Source organism: Ambystoma mexicanum, chromosome 4q, assembly GCF_040938575.1.
Source record: "Ambystoma mexicanum isolate Mex_15411 chromosome 4q, UKY_AmexF1_1, whole genome shotgun sequence".
NCBI lineage: Eukaryota > Metazoa > Chordata > Amphibia > Caudata > Ambystomatidae > Ambystoma > Ambystoma mexicanum.
This window is the reverse complement of record NC_090928.1, coordinates 1297764278-1297780586: the sequence shown is the minus strand read 5'-3', so window position 1 is coordinate 1297780586 and position 16309 is coordinate 1297764278. Positions and strand designations below refer to the sequence as shown.

General features: G+C 52.3%; 1 protein-coding gene across 1 annotated transcript in view; it reads left to right on the top strand.

Moving 5' to 3' along the window:
• Positions 1-3724: 3724 nt before the first annotated feature.
• The window catches only part of LOC138468395 (zinc finger protein 84-like), a 96061-nt gene continuing 83476 nt past the window's right edge, over positions 3725-16309 (top strand). The window contains exon 1 of the mRNA XM_069608939.1: positions 3725-3895. The gene's annotated coding sequence lies outside the window, so the exon portion shown is untranslated. The remainder of the gene's footprint in view (positions 3896-16309) is intronic.

Below are 16309 nucleotides of genomic sequence, written 5' to 3'. Positions count from 1 at the left end.
GAAAAAAACTGCAGCAGTCACGTAGCTCGCCAACACAGTAAAACACTCCTGCCTCACTCCGCGCTCGCTCTGTGAGGGGTTATGGGTTTTATAATGTGCTCATCCTCCACAGCAGCGGTCACTGAAAAAAGACTACAGCAGTCATGTAGCACGCAAACACAGTAAAACACAGCTGCCTCACTCCGCGCTCGCTCCGCAAGGGGTTAGGGGTTTTAGGATGTGCTCCTCCTCTGCAGCAGTGGTCACTGAAAAAAGACTGCAGCAGTCACGTAGCTCGCCAACATAGTAAAACACTCCTGCCTCGCTCCGTGCTCGGTCCGCGAGGGTTTATGGGTTTTATAATGTGCTCATCCTCCACAGCTGTAGTCACTGAAAAAAGACTACAGCAGTCATGTAGCACGCAAACACAGTAAAAAACTCCTCCCTCACTCCGCCCTTGCTCCGCGAGGGGTTAGGGGTTTTATGATGGGCTCCTCCTCTGCAGCAGCGGTCACTGAAAAAAGACTGCAGCAGTCACATAGCTCGCCAACACAGTAAAACACTCCTGCCTCACTCCGCGCTCGTCCGCGAGGGGATTGAGGTTTTGTGATGTTTTCCTCCTCCTCAGCAGCAGTCACTGAAAAAAGACCCACTCTGTGCTCGGTCACTGAAAAAAAGACTGCATTGTTGTATGGTTTTGGTTCTAAGTGAATGTTGTTGCTTGATCTGAGTGGTCTTGTGAAATGGCAGGCGTTTATTTTCTCCTTTAGGAACTCTGCTCCTTGGCCGTGGACTGCTCTGTGCGTTATGCACATCGTTTTGAACTTGATTCGCTGTTTTGTTGGCAGCCAGTGTAGCAGTTTCCGCGCTGGGGTAATGTGTTCTCTGCAGTAATTTGAGCAGCAGTCTGGCCGCAGCGTTTTGGATGCACTGGAGTTTATTTAATAGTCGTTCTGGCATTTCTAGGTATAGGCTGTTGGCGTAGTCTACTCTAGACATGATGAGTGCGATGATGGTGAGTGTTTTGTGGGTGAAAGAGAGGAATGGTAAGATCCTTTTTACTGCGTGTAGGAGGAAAGTAATGTCTTGACTATATCATTTACTTGTGGCTCCAGTGTTACTTCATTGTCCATTAAGACTCTCAGGTCCCTCGGCCATGGGATGTAGTGATTGTTTTCCCCGTTTTCGGATATGATCATTATTTCTGTATTGTCCGGGTTGAGTTTCAGGCTGTTAGTGTTCATCCAGCCGTAGAGTTCTTGTAGGCAGCCTTCCAGTGTTGTGTTCCTTCCTGTGTGTCTTGTATTTTGTAGATGATCTGTGTGTCGCCAGCGTAGTTGTAGAAAGTGAGGACGTGTTTTTTATTGAGCTTGATTAGTGGCATCAGGTACATGTTGAAGAGCAATGGTGATAAGGAGGAACCTAGTGGTACTCCTCAGGTGGATTCCCTTGTAGTGGATTTGAAAGATCCATATGGTTCTGTTCTGTTTTTGAAGAAGGATTTAATCCATAGTAGGGCTAGGTCTGTGATTCCTACTTCTTCCTGATGAGGATTTCATGGTTGACTGTGTCAAATGCTGCAGAGAGTTCCAGGAGTATTAGAGCTGTGTATCACATGTCCAGCACAGGTCCTGTAGTTAATGCTCAGCGTGACCTGGTGATTAGTGTCACATGTCCAGCAGTTAATGCTCAGCGTGACCTGGTGATTGCCATCCCATGGTCTTCAGTTAATGCCCTGGGCTTAACCTGGTGATTAGTGTCACATGTCCTGCAGTTAATGCTCAGCGTGACCTGGTGATTGCCATCCCATGGTCTTCAGTTAATGCCCTGGGCTTAACCTGGTGATTAGTGTCACATGTCCTGCAGTTAATGCTCAGCGTGACCTGGTGATTGGCATCCCATGGTCTGCCGTTAATGCCCTGGGCTTACCCTGGTGATTAGTGTCACATGTCCTGCAGTTAATGCTCAGTGTGACCTGGTGATTGGCATCCCATGGTCTGCAGTTAATGCCCTGGGCTTACCCTGGTGATTAGTGTCACATGTCCTGCAGTTAATGCTCAGCGTGACCTGGTGATTAGTGTCACATGTCCTGCAGTTAATGCTCAGAGTGACCTGGTGATTGGCATCCCATGGTCTGCAGTTAGTGCTCAGTGTGACCTGGTGATTGGCATCCCATGGTCTGCAGTTAATGCCCTGGGCTTGCCCTGGTGATTGACATCCCATGGTCTGCAGTTAATGGCCTGGGCTTACCCTGGTGATTCGTGTCACATGTCCAGCAGTTAATGCTCAGCGTGACCTGGTGATTGCCATCCCATGGTCTTCAGTTAATGCCCTGGGCTTAACCTGGTGATTAGTGTCACATGTCCTGCAGTTAATGCTCAGCGTGACCTGGTGATTGCCATCCCATGGTCTTCAGTTAATGCCCTGGGCTTAACCTGGTGATTAGTGTCACATGTCCTGCAGTTAATGCTCAGCGTGACCTGGTGATTGGCATCCCATGGTCTGCCGTTAATGCCCTGGGCTTACCCTGGTGATTAGTGTCACATGTCCTGCAGTTAATGCTCAGTGTGACCTGGTGATTGGCATCCCATGGTCTGCAGTTAATGCCCTGGGCTTACCCTGGTGATTAGTGTCACATGTCCTGCAGTTAATGCTCAGCGTGACCTGGTGATTAGTGTCACATGTCCTGCAGTTAATGCTCAGAGTGACCTGGTGATTGGCATCCCATGGTCTGCAGTTAGTGCTCAGTGTGACCTGGTGATTGGCATCCCATGGTCTGCAGTTAATGCCCTGGGCTTGCCCTGGTGATTGACATCCCATGGTCTGCAGTTAATGGCCTGGGCTTACCCTGGTGATTCGTGTCACATGTCCTGCAGTTAATGCTCAGAGTGACCTGGTGATTGGCATCCCATGGTCTGCAGTTAATGCCCTGGGCTTACCCTGGTGATTAGTGTCACATGTCCTGCAGTTAATGCTCAGCGTGACCTGGTGATTAGTGTCACATGTCCTGCAGTTAATGCTCAGAGTGACCTGGTGATTGGCATCCCATGGTCTGCAGTTAGTGCTCAGTGTGACCTGGTGATTGGCATCCCATGGTCTGCAGTTAATGCCCTGGGCTTGCCCTGGTGATTGACATCCCATGGTCTGCAGTTAATGGCCTGGGCTTACCCTGGTGATTCGTGTCACATGTCCTGCAGTTAATGCTCAGAGTGACCTGGTGATTGGCATCCCATGGTCTGCAGTTAGTGCTCAGTGTGACCTGGTGATTGGCATCCCATGGTCTGCAGTTAATGCCCTGGGCTTGCCCTGGTGATTGACATCCCATGGTCTGCAGTTAATGCCCTGGGCTTACCCTGGTGATTCGTGTCACATGTCCTGCAGTTAATGCTCAGAGTGACCTGGTGATTGGCATCCCATGGTCTGCAGTTAGTGCTCAGTGTGACCTGGTGATTGGCATCCCATGGTCTGCAGTTAATGTCCTGGGCTTGCCCTGGTGATTGACATCCCATGGTCTGCAGTTAATGCCCTGGGCTTACCCTGGTGATTCGTGTCACATGTCCTGCAGTTAATGCTCAGCATGACCTGGTGACTAGTGCCACTTGTCCTGCACAGGTCCTGCGGTTAATACTCTGGGCGTGACCTGGTGATGTGTGTAACTTGTCCTGCGGTTAATGCTCTGGGCGTGCCCTGGTGATTAGTGTCACGTTTTCTGCACATGACTTGCAGTCGCGTTTTGTGTGTTCTTTTCACGATGGTCTAACGTTGCTGCCCATTCGAGATCTACTGGGATGGAACTCTGGGCTAAGAGGGGGCTCTGGTCTGCACGAATCCCGGAGGGGGACACCCCGGCGTATCTAAGCAAGCAGAGGTACCCCATCAGCGCCCTGAAGCAGAGAGACACCCCCGCAGCGTTCAGGTAAAGTGCACGGGGTTATGCTGTTATTGAGGATTTCAGTAGCGCTGCCCTGCACCTGTGAGGGTGCATCGAGTCATGGGGGGTCTTGTCTGTCCTGCCTTCCTCGCAGAAATGTACATAATGATGAGGCAGGGCTCTCACTATAGCCAGTGCCTGTACTATTGCACTCCATTCCCCACGGATGTGGCGCTGCTCACCACGTGTGTATCCCCTGAGCACAGGAATTCAGGGCTTCAGGCAGCGGCGAGGCGCTTCAAGGCGCTTTGGCTGGATTACTGTCAGGCAGGCAGGCCCTGGACTCCGCAGGGCTCGCTCAGGATGCCACCTCCAGGCAGCCTCAGAGGCAGAGCCCTTAGTTCTGAAGAGCCTGGAGATGCTCTTCAGTTGTGAAGTTACCACCTGGCCTGGCCCAAACCCATGTATTAATCGGCGTGGCCTAAAGACGAACATGCTCGGATTACTTACCGGTAATCTTCATTACTCATAGTCATACTCTTCCTCGTCACAGTACTTCATAAGACACCTGCCTCCGTCACAGGACCTTCTTCTATTTCTTTAAATCCCTATAACTCCTCCCCCACATCCACGTCACTCAGTTTCATATTACCAAGCCAGAGCATGGGACCTTCCCCGCAGGGAGGGTGAGGAGGGTCGTCAGTACTGTGACGAGGAAGAGTAGGACTAGGAGTAATGAAGATTACCAGTAAGTAATCAGTGCATTACCTCTATGTCCACTCTTCCTCGTTCCAGTACTTACTTAATGAGGTATACCAAAGCAGCAACGGGGAAAAGGTCCCAATGAGACACAGAGTCAAAAACAGTGCAGCAAAACACACCCACAATAACACATAAATCACTTCCCCCACAGACAAAACTCCAACCACGAAGGAACCAACCCCGAGTGGGAGCAACTCAACCCATAGCGGTTGATGAAAATGCCCAGACCAGCCAAGGCGGCAGCCTTACAAATCTTTAGCAGAGAAACTCTCCTTGCATCTGCCCAGGAAGCCGCCAAACCCCTGGCGGACCGCCCCTGATCATGCGCAGGCACAGGCAGGCCAGAAGCCACATAGGCCCTGGAGATCACAACCCGGAACCACCGGAAAATGGAAACCACAGATGCGTTATTTCCAGCCCCCGCCGGACCACAAGCTGACTTTTGCAACCTCTCCTTCGCCTCTGGAGTCTTCCCATCCCCCCTCAAGCACTCCCTTGTGCACCCTCTTCATAAGAGACCCTCTTCCGACCCCTCCTGCCCGGCTAACTATCGCCCAATATCCATCACTCCCTTCCTGGGCAAGCTCCTGGAGAAACTGGCCATCTCCCAGCTTAACCTCCATGCTGAAGCTGTTGGTAGTCTTCATGACCACCAATCCGGCTTCGGAGCGGCCAGAAGCATGGAAACTGCTCTCCTGAACATCCGTGATGACCTGCTCTTGAACCTCGACTCCAACACTCCGTGTGTTCTCATTCTGCTCGATCTCTCTTCTGCCTTTGACACGGTCAACCATGCCATCCTGCTCAACCGTCTCCGCGATAACCTGGGTATCACTGGTCAGGCTCTGGCATGGCTGACCTCTTTCCTTTCCAATCGACCCTCCCAGGTCCAACTTGGGTCCTTCCTCTCTGACATCTTTTTTTCCACCTGTGGTGTTCCCCAGGGATCTAATCTCTCTCCCTGGCTTTTCAACCAGTATCTGGCACTTCTTGCCCACCGCATCGCCGCCCTCTGCCCCAACTTTCAGTGCTATGCGGACGATACCCAGCTCATTTTCAGGCTACCCTCGGCCTCCTCCACTGCCCTCATCTCTGACTGTCTGTCTGCTATCCAGGAATGGTGTGCTGCCAACGACATCCGCCTTAATGCTAGTAAGACTGAGATTCTACTCATCGGCACACCCACTCCCTCCTTCCCTGCAGCTCTCTGGCCAGCCTCTCTTGGGCCTCTTCCTGCTCCTACCTGCAAGGCAAAAAACCTCGGGGTCATCTTTGACTCCACACTCTCCTTCTCTCTCCCCCTGTTCCCCCCTCCCTGCCTCGTCGCGCCTTGAAACACTTGTGTATAGGCGCGTTACAAATGCCATATCATATCATATCATATCAATCAGAGGACTATCAGATTGGTGGAAAAAGCAAACCAAGCCAAATACTCCAACGCGTCCCGTCGGACATCAATGTTAAGCCGAGCCACCTCCTCAGGCGTTCTTGGATCATGAAAGAAGTCAGGGAGAACCAGACCCTGAGAGGTGTGAAAACCGAGAGACAACTGAAGGGAGAAACATCGGACCACACCCCGGCACCACCGAGTCTGGCAGCACCCTCAGGAAAGGAGCGTGACATAAGAGAGCCCCAATCTCCCCAAGCCTACGGGCAGAAGTGAGGGCAATAAGAAAAGCAGATTTCAGTGTAAGATGTTTGATATCAATCTCGGAAATGGGCTCAAAAGGAGGCCCGTGAAGGAACCGTAATACAAGAGGGAGATCCCAAGGGGGAAGCCCTTTATCAGCACAAGGATGGGAAGAGGAAAAACCCTGGATCAACTTCCCCACCAGCACCTCCCCATCCAAGTGACCATCAGAGTCCCCCAAAAGGAATTTCATGGAGGCGCACTGAGAGCGAAGCCTGGAAAAACTGCCAGGCCCCTGTCAAAACCCCTCCTGGAGGAATTGAAGGATAGCAGAGAGGCCAGAACGCAGGGGAGGGATGCCAGACCGCCCATACCAGTCTCGGAAATGGCCCCAATGTCTGCCAAACACCTTCAGAGTGGAGGGTCTAAGAGCATACATTATGGACTCAACTACAGGATCTGAGAACCCCTGAGATATCAACCTAGACTGAGCAATAGCCACACTGCCCATTGCATCCGGTGGACTTCCAACCGCAGATCCCCTTGAAGGGGACACAGCCACCTCAGAACGAGCCAAGGTTCCAAGAACCGAAGCTCCAACAGAGAGGGGAGCCAACTCTGGCGGGACCAGAACGGAGCTAACAACAACACAGTCACCCTGGACACTCAGATGCGCCAGACCACCCGGGGCAGAAGGGGAATAGGCGGAAAGGCATAAAGGAAAACCCCAAGGCCACTGTACAGAGAGGGCGTCCATCCCCCAACCCCCTCGGCCTGAAACCGAGAGCATAAGAGGGGAACTTCTGCTGAGGCCGAGGATGCAAACAGGTCTAGAACCAGGGACCTTAATCTGACACAGGTCACCGCAAAGACCTGGGCCAACAGGACCAGTTCCGCAGAGGAGTGAAAACCGGCATCTGAGACGATCCGCTTGAACATTGTCCACCCTTCTGATACGTGAGGCCACCAGAGACACCAGATGAGATTCCTCCCAAGTGCCTATCAGCGCTGCCAGAGCATTCAAGGAGCATCCGGAACCCCTTTTGCAGTTGACATATGCCAAGGCCGTCGTATTGTCCGATCGGACCAAAAACTGCTGACCGTCCAGCAACTCCTCGAAGTACACCAGAGCTTGGACAATGGCACAACTCTTGCCAATTGGATGATCGCCGGCTCTCCCCAGATCTCACAACCCTTGAGTTGAGGGGACCCCTAATGTAGACCCTTTCTGCTGGTGTTGGTAGTAAGAGAGGTCACAGAAGGAAGGACCATGCACACCTGAGCCTGTAGACCTGAAACCCCCCCGCCACCATAGCAGGGAGACTTGCAGCGCTGGGGACACTGAGAACAAAACTACGAAAGCTGAGACTTTGGGAGCCAGTGGGAGAGAGTATAAGACACCAGGGGACGTAACCGAAGACGGGCTCAAGGAACCGGAAAACACGCAAGACGCCACGTGCCCCGTAACTTCAGTAACAGGCGAGCCGAGACATACTGCCTTCTGAGAACCCAGCCCAGAACAGCCAGCAAGCGCCCGCCCCCCTGAACAACATACAGAGTACGCTCTCCCCAGACGTCCGGACAAGCAGTGCAGGGTCTTGAGACCCATAAGCAGGTGACAAATCCTAGAAGGCATAGGGACCAGGAACACCCGCAAGTAGAAAACTTGACCCTGAACAGGGAGAGGAACGGGCAAGACGGTAACGCACAACAACCGTTTGGAGAGAACGGATCCCATGGGCAACTACTTGGACCGTGAGCTGGGTACCAAAGTCCTAACCTTGCAAACCTGGACAGGAGGAGACAGGAACGGCAACTGATACCCCCTCCGGAAGGAGCCCATTACCCAGGAAGCCGAACCCCACCAGTCCCATACATCTCCGATAAGATAGAGACGAGGAGGCAGGGAAAACCTCCAGTCACTGCACTTGCACCAAAGGGAAATCACAGGAAGTTGAAACAGGCCTGTGCCACAATATAACAGCATGCTTGACAGCCCACAAAAAGATCCGACCTATCAAAAGGAAGATACAGGACAGCCCAGAAGTCCAGCAGACTATGGCCCCCTCAGCTGACAGAGGAGCCACCAGGCTGGCGTCAAAAGGGCACAGTACTGTCACAAAGCGGGGCAAAGCAATCCATCCTGGATAGCAGACATCAAAGGCAACCCCCTACCTGGGTTATGCCTATACTGAAAAACCCACTGAAGTGACATCCCCCTCCACTGGCACCAGGGGCTCTGAGAACCTTTCTAAGCACAGACATGTGCCACCATGTGCCCAATCACTTCCCACAAGTCTGAGAGGAGGCGTAAAAGCAACACGTCGGCACCGGAGGACCTAGGCCCTAAAAGAAGAGACACTGGGAAACCCCTGAATGGTTGTTACTTCCATGATGCATTTTCCATAATCCCATGCTGGACAAGGGAAAAGCAAATCAACTCCTTCGACTTTCCCTCGTGCAGTTTAGAGGAAGAGGACAGGACAAGGAGTCTGCGTCCATAGCTAGCACAGACCCAAACACACCACTAACTCGCCACATGACTGAGGGGTGGCTTGCGCCCTGTATCCAGTAGCTGGTAGCCCCAAGATATAAATCTTTCCAATGCGTCGGTCTAGGAAGGATGAAGGACCGAGTCAGCACCGTAGAGACTCAAGCCCGAAGTGTAGACTATGCCAGGCTGGTACCCTTCTGGCCACTTTCAGACGCGTCCAAATCTGCGCCGTATTCACAGGCTGCACGCAAAGAATGCAGCCAACATCCGGTGCATCCTGGGCTGCGTGTGTCTGAGGAGCGGGTGGTATGTGACATGCCTGTGACAGAACAGAGCCCCCACACTTTCAAATACTCTCTGTCACAGTCACCCCACGACAAGAAGCAGAGAGGCCTCACAACAAAAAGGGAAGGCTAGCCCATACTGCCAAGTGCTTGTCATCATTTCCAATAAAGATGTGTACACAGAGCACGAGGTAACGGCCTTTCGAAGGAGTCAAGATGGCCATACCAGCAAGAGAGGGGAAAACATCAAGCACAGTCCTCCCCTCTCCTTACCTTCCCTCAGATAATGCAGCTAACATCCGGTGCATCCTGGGCTGCGTGTGTCTGAGGAGTGGGTGGTATGTGACATGCCTGTGACAGAACAGAGCCCCCACACTTTCAAATACTCTCTGTCACAGTCACCCCACGACAAGAAGCAGAGAGGCCTCACAACAAAAAGGGAAGGCTAGCCCATACTGCCAAGTGCTTGCCATTATTTCCAATAAAGATGTGTACACAAAGCACGAGGAAAACGGCCTGTCAAAGGAGTCAAGATGGCCATACCAGCAAAAGAGGTGAAAACATCAAGCACAGTCCTCCCCTCTCCTTACCTTCCCCCAGATAATGCAGCTAACATCCGGTGCATCCTGGGCCGTGTGTCTCTGAGGAGCGGGTGGTATGTGACATGCCTGCGACAGAACAGAGCCCCCGTACTCCCGAAGACTCTCTGCCACTGCCACCCCACGACAAGAAGCAGAGAGGCCTCACAAAAAAAGGGAAGGCTAGCCCATACTGCCAAGTTGAATCAAGATGGCCAAAAGAGGAGGAGAGGGGAAAAACATCAAGCCCAGTCCTCCCCTCTCCTTACCTCCCCCCGGGCCATGCAGGTCCCGGGACACAATGCTCACACTGCGGTCCGGAGCCCAGCAAAGAACCGAGTGAGGCAATCCAGCTCAACTGTGACCCCAAGCCCCGCAGGGGGCCCGGGAGCAGTGCCGCACCTGAGGGAGCAGAGGGCACCGCCACACAGCCCCCCCGGGGGCCAGCAATCGGTGCTCCCCGGTGCCCCGCACTGGGAAGAAAAAGTCCAACCTGCCGGAGGCAGGAAAAATTAAACTGAGTGACGTGGATGTGGGGGAGGAGTTATAGGGATTTAAAGAAATAGAAGAAGGTCCTGTGTCGGAGGCAGGGGCCTCATGAAGTAAAGGAAGAGTGGACGTGGAGGTAATGTAAAACTGGTCTGGCCTACATAACTAAGTACATATGGTGTTACAGACTGCTTGATACATGCCTTAAAGTATTACAGATCAATGCTCACGGTCATTATTTATTTATTGGACCCTTAACTGGGCCTGTTGGTGTAATTACTCAGCCCTTTCTGAGATCCCTCTCACTCCCCATCCCTGCCATCCTGGGCTGGTTCTAGACTCCATTTCACTCTCCATCTGCTCTATACCCCCCAGACTGGTTCTAGACTCCCTCTCCATCTGCTCTATACCCCCCAGGCTGGTTCTAGACTCCCTCTCCATCTGCTCTATACCCCCCAGGCTGGTTCTAGACTCCCTCTCCATCTGATCTATACCCCCTAGGCTGGTTCTAGACCCCCTCTCCATCTGCTCTATACCCCCTAGACTGGTTCTGAGATCCTTCTGTCTACCCATTCTCACCCTTGCCAACCCTACCAATTTAGGCGGTAGGATACCGCTTTTTAAGCAGTCCTACTGCCTATCGATTTAGTGGCAACAAATACCGATTTAAAAAAAAAAAAACGTTTTAATTTCTTTTTGGCCTGGATTTAGTAGCCTGTTCAGCCATGGTTGCAGGGTGCGCAAGTACACAGAATCCGAGGAACGTTATTCAGTGGGGATGTGTCCAAGCGGCTGCTTTTATAATGGTGTGTTCTTACTGGCAGCAGTTAGCAGACCAGTGAAACCTCCCCAGACTGTCAGAGGCGCCCGTGAGATCCGCTCCAACACTTCTGGATATCAACATCCACATAGTTCACCGTACCTCAGCTCCCCGGTCCCAGTCATCTACAAGCTGGGGCGAGCCGCTGAAGCAATGGCGAGCCGCTCCTCCTAATGAGTTCTGGCAGGTGTGAGCTTGCGCCAGGAGCCAGGGGGGAACCGCATGTTTCAGCCCGCCCTGCGCGAGTCTCGCGACTTCCACACACCTGCAAGTGCAATATGCTATTTCTTCAGCGTTGCTGCACAACGCAGCACCCCTCTCTCCGGCACCTGCTACATACTTGACAATCCTACCGATTTAGGTGGTAGGATACCGCTTTTTATGCAGTCCTACCGCCTACCGATATTAGTGGCAACAAATACCGATTTCTTTCAATATTTTTGAAACTTTAAGATTCCTACCTATTTTTGGTCACAGAATGTTGGCATGTATGCATTCTCATCCTTGCCACCCCCAGGTTGGTACTAGACTCCCTCTTGCTCTCCATCTCCTCTGTCCTCCCTAGGATGGAGTTGGCACTGTCAAAAAAGTGGGCGGACACTGTCAACCCACATGTAATCTCAACTTGTACCCTGAACATCATCACCTGGGCAGGTAGAACATCTTCAGTCCAGCAACCACCTCTCTTCCCTCGTCAATGGAACCGGGAAATCATCCCAACAAACTTGCCCTCTGATCCTTTCCCCTCCTCACCACGAAGTTTGGCTTTCAGCAATACTCAGTTTTATAAAAACAGAATTGAAACGTACACACATCATAATTGAAGTACTCCAGCAATATAGGAATCCTTATAGAAATATGTTAAGAAAAAAGAGTACACATGTTGCGTTATTTTCACCCCCATCTTGAAGCCTACAAATACCAGAATGCAATTCCACAAAATTATAAAAAATGGCTTGGAGGCTGTCTTTCCAGACTTAATCATAACAAAAGATAGTGTGAAATGGTAACCTTTTGCATTCTTTAACAAAGGTATGCTTTATATGATGCCAGTGAAAAGTGACATTCTTCCCCCCAAAAAAATGCATTTATCACACCAAATGCGGACATATAAATACTATTGAAATAGTGCACAACTCTTTTTTGTTAACATATTTTATGGCAACTAGTTTTTCTGTATGTACTTTCAGTATCAAATGCGCCTTTTCAAGCCCATGTCCACAACAAAGGTTCTTAAATGGACCATTACTTAAAAAAAAGTGTGTGAATAAAGAGGTGAACACTGATGCACTGCGATCAGTGTGCTGCTTCTTCCTGCTGCGTCCCATGAGGGCGAGGCCTCATTCATGATCAGTGTGCTGCTTCCTGCTGCTGCGTCCCATGAGGGCGAGGCCTCATTCATGATCAGTGTGCTGCTGCTTCCTCCTGCTGCGTCCCGTGAGGGCGAGGCCTCATGCATGATCAGTGTGCTGCTTCCTGCTGTTGCGTCCCATGAGGGCGAGGACTCATTCATGATCAGTGTGCTGCTGCTTCCTCCTGCTGCGTCCCGTGAGGGCGAGGCCTCATTCATGTACTAGAGGTGAACACTGATGCACTGCGATCAGTGTGCTGCTTCCTCCTGCTGCGTCCCATGAGGACGTGGCCTCATTCATGTACTAGAGGTGAACACTATTGCAGTGCGATCAGTGTGCTGCTTCCTCCTGCTGCGTCCCGTGAGGGCGAGGCCTCATTCATGTACTAGAGGTGAACACTGATGCACTGCGATCAGTGTGCTGCTGTTTCCTCCTGCTGCGCCCCGTGAGGGCGAGGCCTCATTCATGTACTAGAGGTGAACACTGATGCACTGCGATCAGTGTGCTGCTTCCTCCTGCTGCGTCCCGTGAGGGTGAGGCCTCATTCATGATCAGTGTGCTGCTTCCTGCTGCTGCGTCCCATGAGGGCGAGGCCTCGTTCATGATCAGTGTGCTGCTGCTTCCTCCTGCTGCGTCCCGTGAGGGCAAGGCCTCATTCATGTACTAGAGGTGAACACTGATGCACTGCGATCAGTGTGCTGCTGTTTCCTCCTGCTGCGCCCCGTGAGGGCGAGGCCTCATTCATGTACTAGAGGTGAACACTGATGCATTGTAATCAGTGTGCTGTTTCCTCCTGCTGCGTCCTGTGAGGGTGAGGCCTCATTCATGTACTAGAGGTGAACACTGATGCATTGCAATCAGTGTGCTGCTTCCTCCTGCTGCGTCCCGTGAGGGCGAGGCCTCATTCATGTACTAGAGGTGAACACTGATGCACTGCGATCAGTGTGCTGCTTCCTCCTGCTGCGTCCCGTGAGGGCGAGGCCTCATTCATGTACTAGAGGTGAACACTGATGCACTGCGATCAGTGTGCTGCTTCCTCCTGCTGCATCCCGTGAGGGCGAGGCCTCATTCATGTACTAGAGGTGAACACTGATGCACTGCGATATCAGTGTGCTGCTTCCTCCTGCTGCATCCCGTGAGGGCGTGGCCTCATTCATGTACTAGAGGTGAACACTGATGCAGTGCGATCAGTGTGCTGCTTCCTCCTGCTGCGTCCCGTGAGGGCGAGGCCTCATTCATGTTCTAGAGTTGAACACTGATGCACTGCGATCAGTGTGCTGCTTCCTCCTGCTGCGTCCCAGTGAGGGCGAGGCCTCATTCATGTACTAGTGGTGAACACTGATGCACTGCAATCAGTGTGCTGCTTCCTCCAGCTGCGTCCCATGAGGGCGAGGCCTCATTCATGTACTAGAGGTGAACCCTGAAGCACTGCAATCAGTGTGCTGCATCGCGCGAGGGCGAAGCCTCATAAATGAACTGGAGTAGTTAATCTCCCCCCAGCCGCCACTATAAGCTTTCTTATCTTCCCTTCAATGACCCCTGCTGCTAATGAAACATAGCAGCAGTGGTCGGACTTGACGGTGCAGCAGTGATTGAAGAGAAGAAAGCTGATAGTGACGGCCGACCAGGGAAATTAACTCCAGTGCAGGCAGCTGTGAATGGCAGAAGTGTCAGCAAGTCACAGCGTTGCTCAAACTGTCACGGATTCCCCCTCTCTCACCTGAGATCGATCCTTGCAGGATTTCTTGGAAGGAGTCTTCTTGCCCATGGATCAGGTTTAGTACAAGCCCGCGCGAGCCTCTTCTGGCTCCAGCGTGCGTTCAGCGTCCCGGGATACTCGGAGGCTCCGGGAAGTCCAGGAAACGAGCAAGGTTTACTCGGAAACGGTACACGAAATCCGGGAAGCAAGGTAGAGAGAAGAGGGAGGAAGGGAGATGGGAATTTAGAGGGTCCGAGAACCAGGAACAGGAGAATAGTTCAGCGAACTACGAAGCACACGTCTAGCCACTACCAGCGATAGCGTTGAGACGCGCGGCGCTGCGGGGTCATGGTCTATTTGTAGAATGTGCTATGTCCGACGTGGAAGCTGGTGGAAGGCGTACCACGTTAGACGGCCATGTTGGGAGTACCAAGGAGTGCAAGCCCCGTTGTGACAGGGACCAGGAAGTCCAAAAGGGGCGCTCCAGAAGACCACCTGCCTGTGACACTCTCTGGAGGATTGGGCACAGCCGGCCTGGATGCATGTGTCATTGGTGGGCAATTATGAGACACACACACTGTATTGGTGTCGGAGGGCAGAGTGCCTTGGCAGGCTTTCCGGCTCCCTTTTATTCATGTACGTCACATGGTTTCTCCTGACCACGTCCTTGATCACATCATGTGATCATCACATCCTTCCTCAACTTGGACAAACAAACAAAACAATTTGCTTGCATTTCTATAGTCTGTGGTTGCAGTCATCATCGGGGCGAGCGTGGTATGCACCCTCACTCACGCCCGTCGGTAGATGCCATTCAGGATGTACCCCTGGAGTCGAGTGGAGGGTACCAGTCACCTGCAGAGCTAGTATTGTCCCCCATCTTCTCTCCTGGGGGTAGTCGGCCTTGCTTGGCTCTTTCCCCTGTCCTTTAGTTCAGCAGTCTCTTGTGATGGAGACTCTGGTGGTTCTCTTTGTTCTTCTGCGGGTGGTGTTTGCTCGGCCGATGTAGGGTGGGCTCCCCTGGGGGCTCGTTCCTCTTGAGTTTCTTTTCACGTGAGGTTTGGTATTCGCCTAAAGTGGGACACATTCCTGGTGACTGTCTCTGCTCCCTGTGTGGCTGTTACCAGCCCATGGTCTCGATGGGTGATAGTCCAGGGTAGAGATTCATAGGGGGAGGGCCATCTTTCCGTGCGGTGTCCTATTTCTCACTAGTGCGGTGTCTCCTACTTGTAGGTGATTAGGTGTTGCCCTTCTCGAGCGATCTTCCCTGGCATTGTGCTTTTGTCTTCTCTGTTCTATCTGTTCTAGGTCTGGTTGCGGGGCGTGCCAGGAGTGGTGGACGGGGAGTCCTGCTTGGATGGGCACCCCGAACATCAGGGCTGAGGGGCTGACTTTCGTGGCCGAGTGGGGTGGTTTGCCAGTATGATCTGAGGAATTGGTACAGTTCTGGTAGCTATGGTAGCCCTTTGTCTTTGGCGATTCATACACACTTATCGATGGATGCCATACATTTCTCAGCGTCTCCATTGGCTTGGGACCAGTACAGTGTGATGTGGTGGTGCCAGACTCCCGTTTTGTCGATGAATCATTGACATTCTTTGCTTTTAAACGGGGGACCGTTGTTGCTTTTGAGCGATGAGGGTATGCTGTGGACAGCAAACATTTTCTCTAACGCTGTTACGACGGAGGCTGCATCGGTGGAGTTGACAGGTTCGACCTCTGGGTATCGTGTATACTCATCCACGGTCACCAGGAGGTTAGCTTCATTGGCAATCGTGCAGAAGTCTACACTCACTGTGTCCCATCAGCGCTAGCTTCTGGGTGGGAAGGCCATGGGCTCTGGCGGTCCGGGTCTGCGTGTGGCCAGACATGAGACGCAGGTATCTACGAGGGTTATCACTTTCTGCTGTATTTGCAGCATCCACACTCGTGACTTGAGGAAAGCCTGTGTCTTCACGATCCCCTGGCGCCCTTCGTGAGTGAGCTGGATTGCTCTCTCTTGTAGGTTGGCGAGTATTACAATGTGGTGTCCCTTGAGGATCAGCCTTCCAGGGGGACTGCCAGCTCATGTCGGATCCCAAATAGAGCCTGCATAATTTCCTGTGCTTCGGGTGGCCGGTGGGCCACAGCTGTGAGGAAGGTTTTCCATTTGCCAGTTAGTATGACTTCCTTGGTAATTTGGAGGCAGGGGTCTTTGTCTCAGCCGCTATTTCTTCCAGCCTCTTTGCTTTTGGTTTGGCACACGCGATGATGTGACATACATGCCCCTCTGTTTGTTTGGCTGCTTCGCATTCCGTTGCAGTGGCAGGTCTGGGGTGTCTCGACAGAATGTCTGCTGGGTTGTCGGCCCC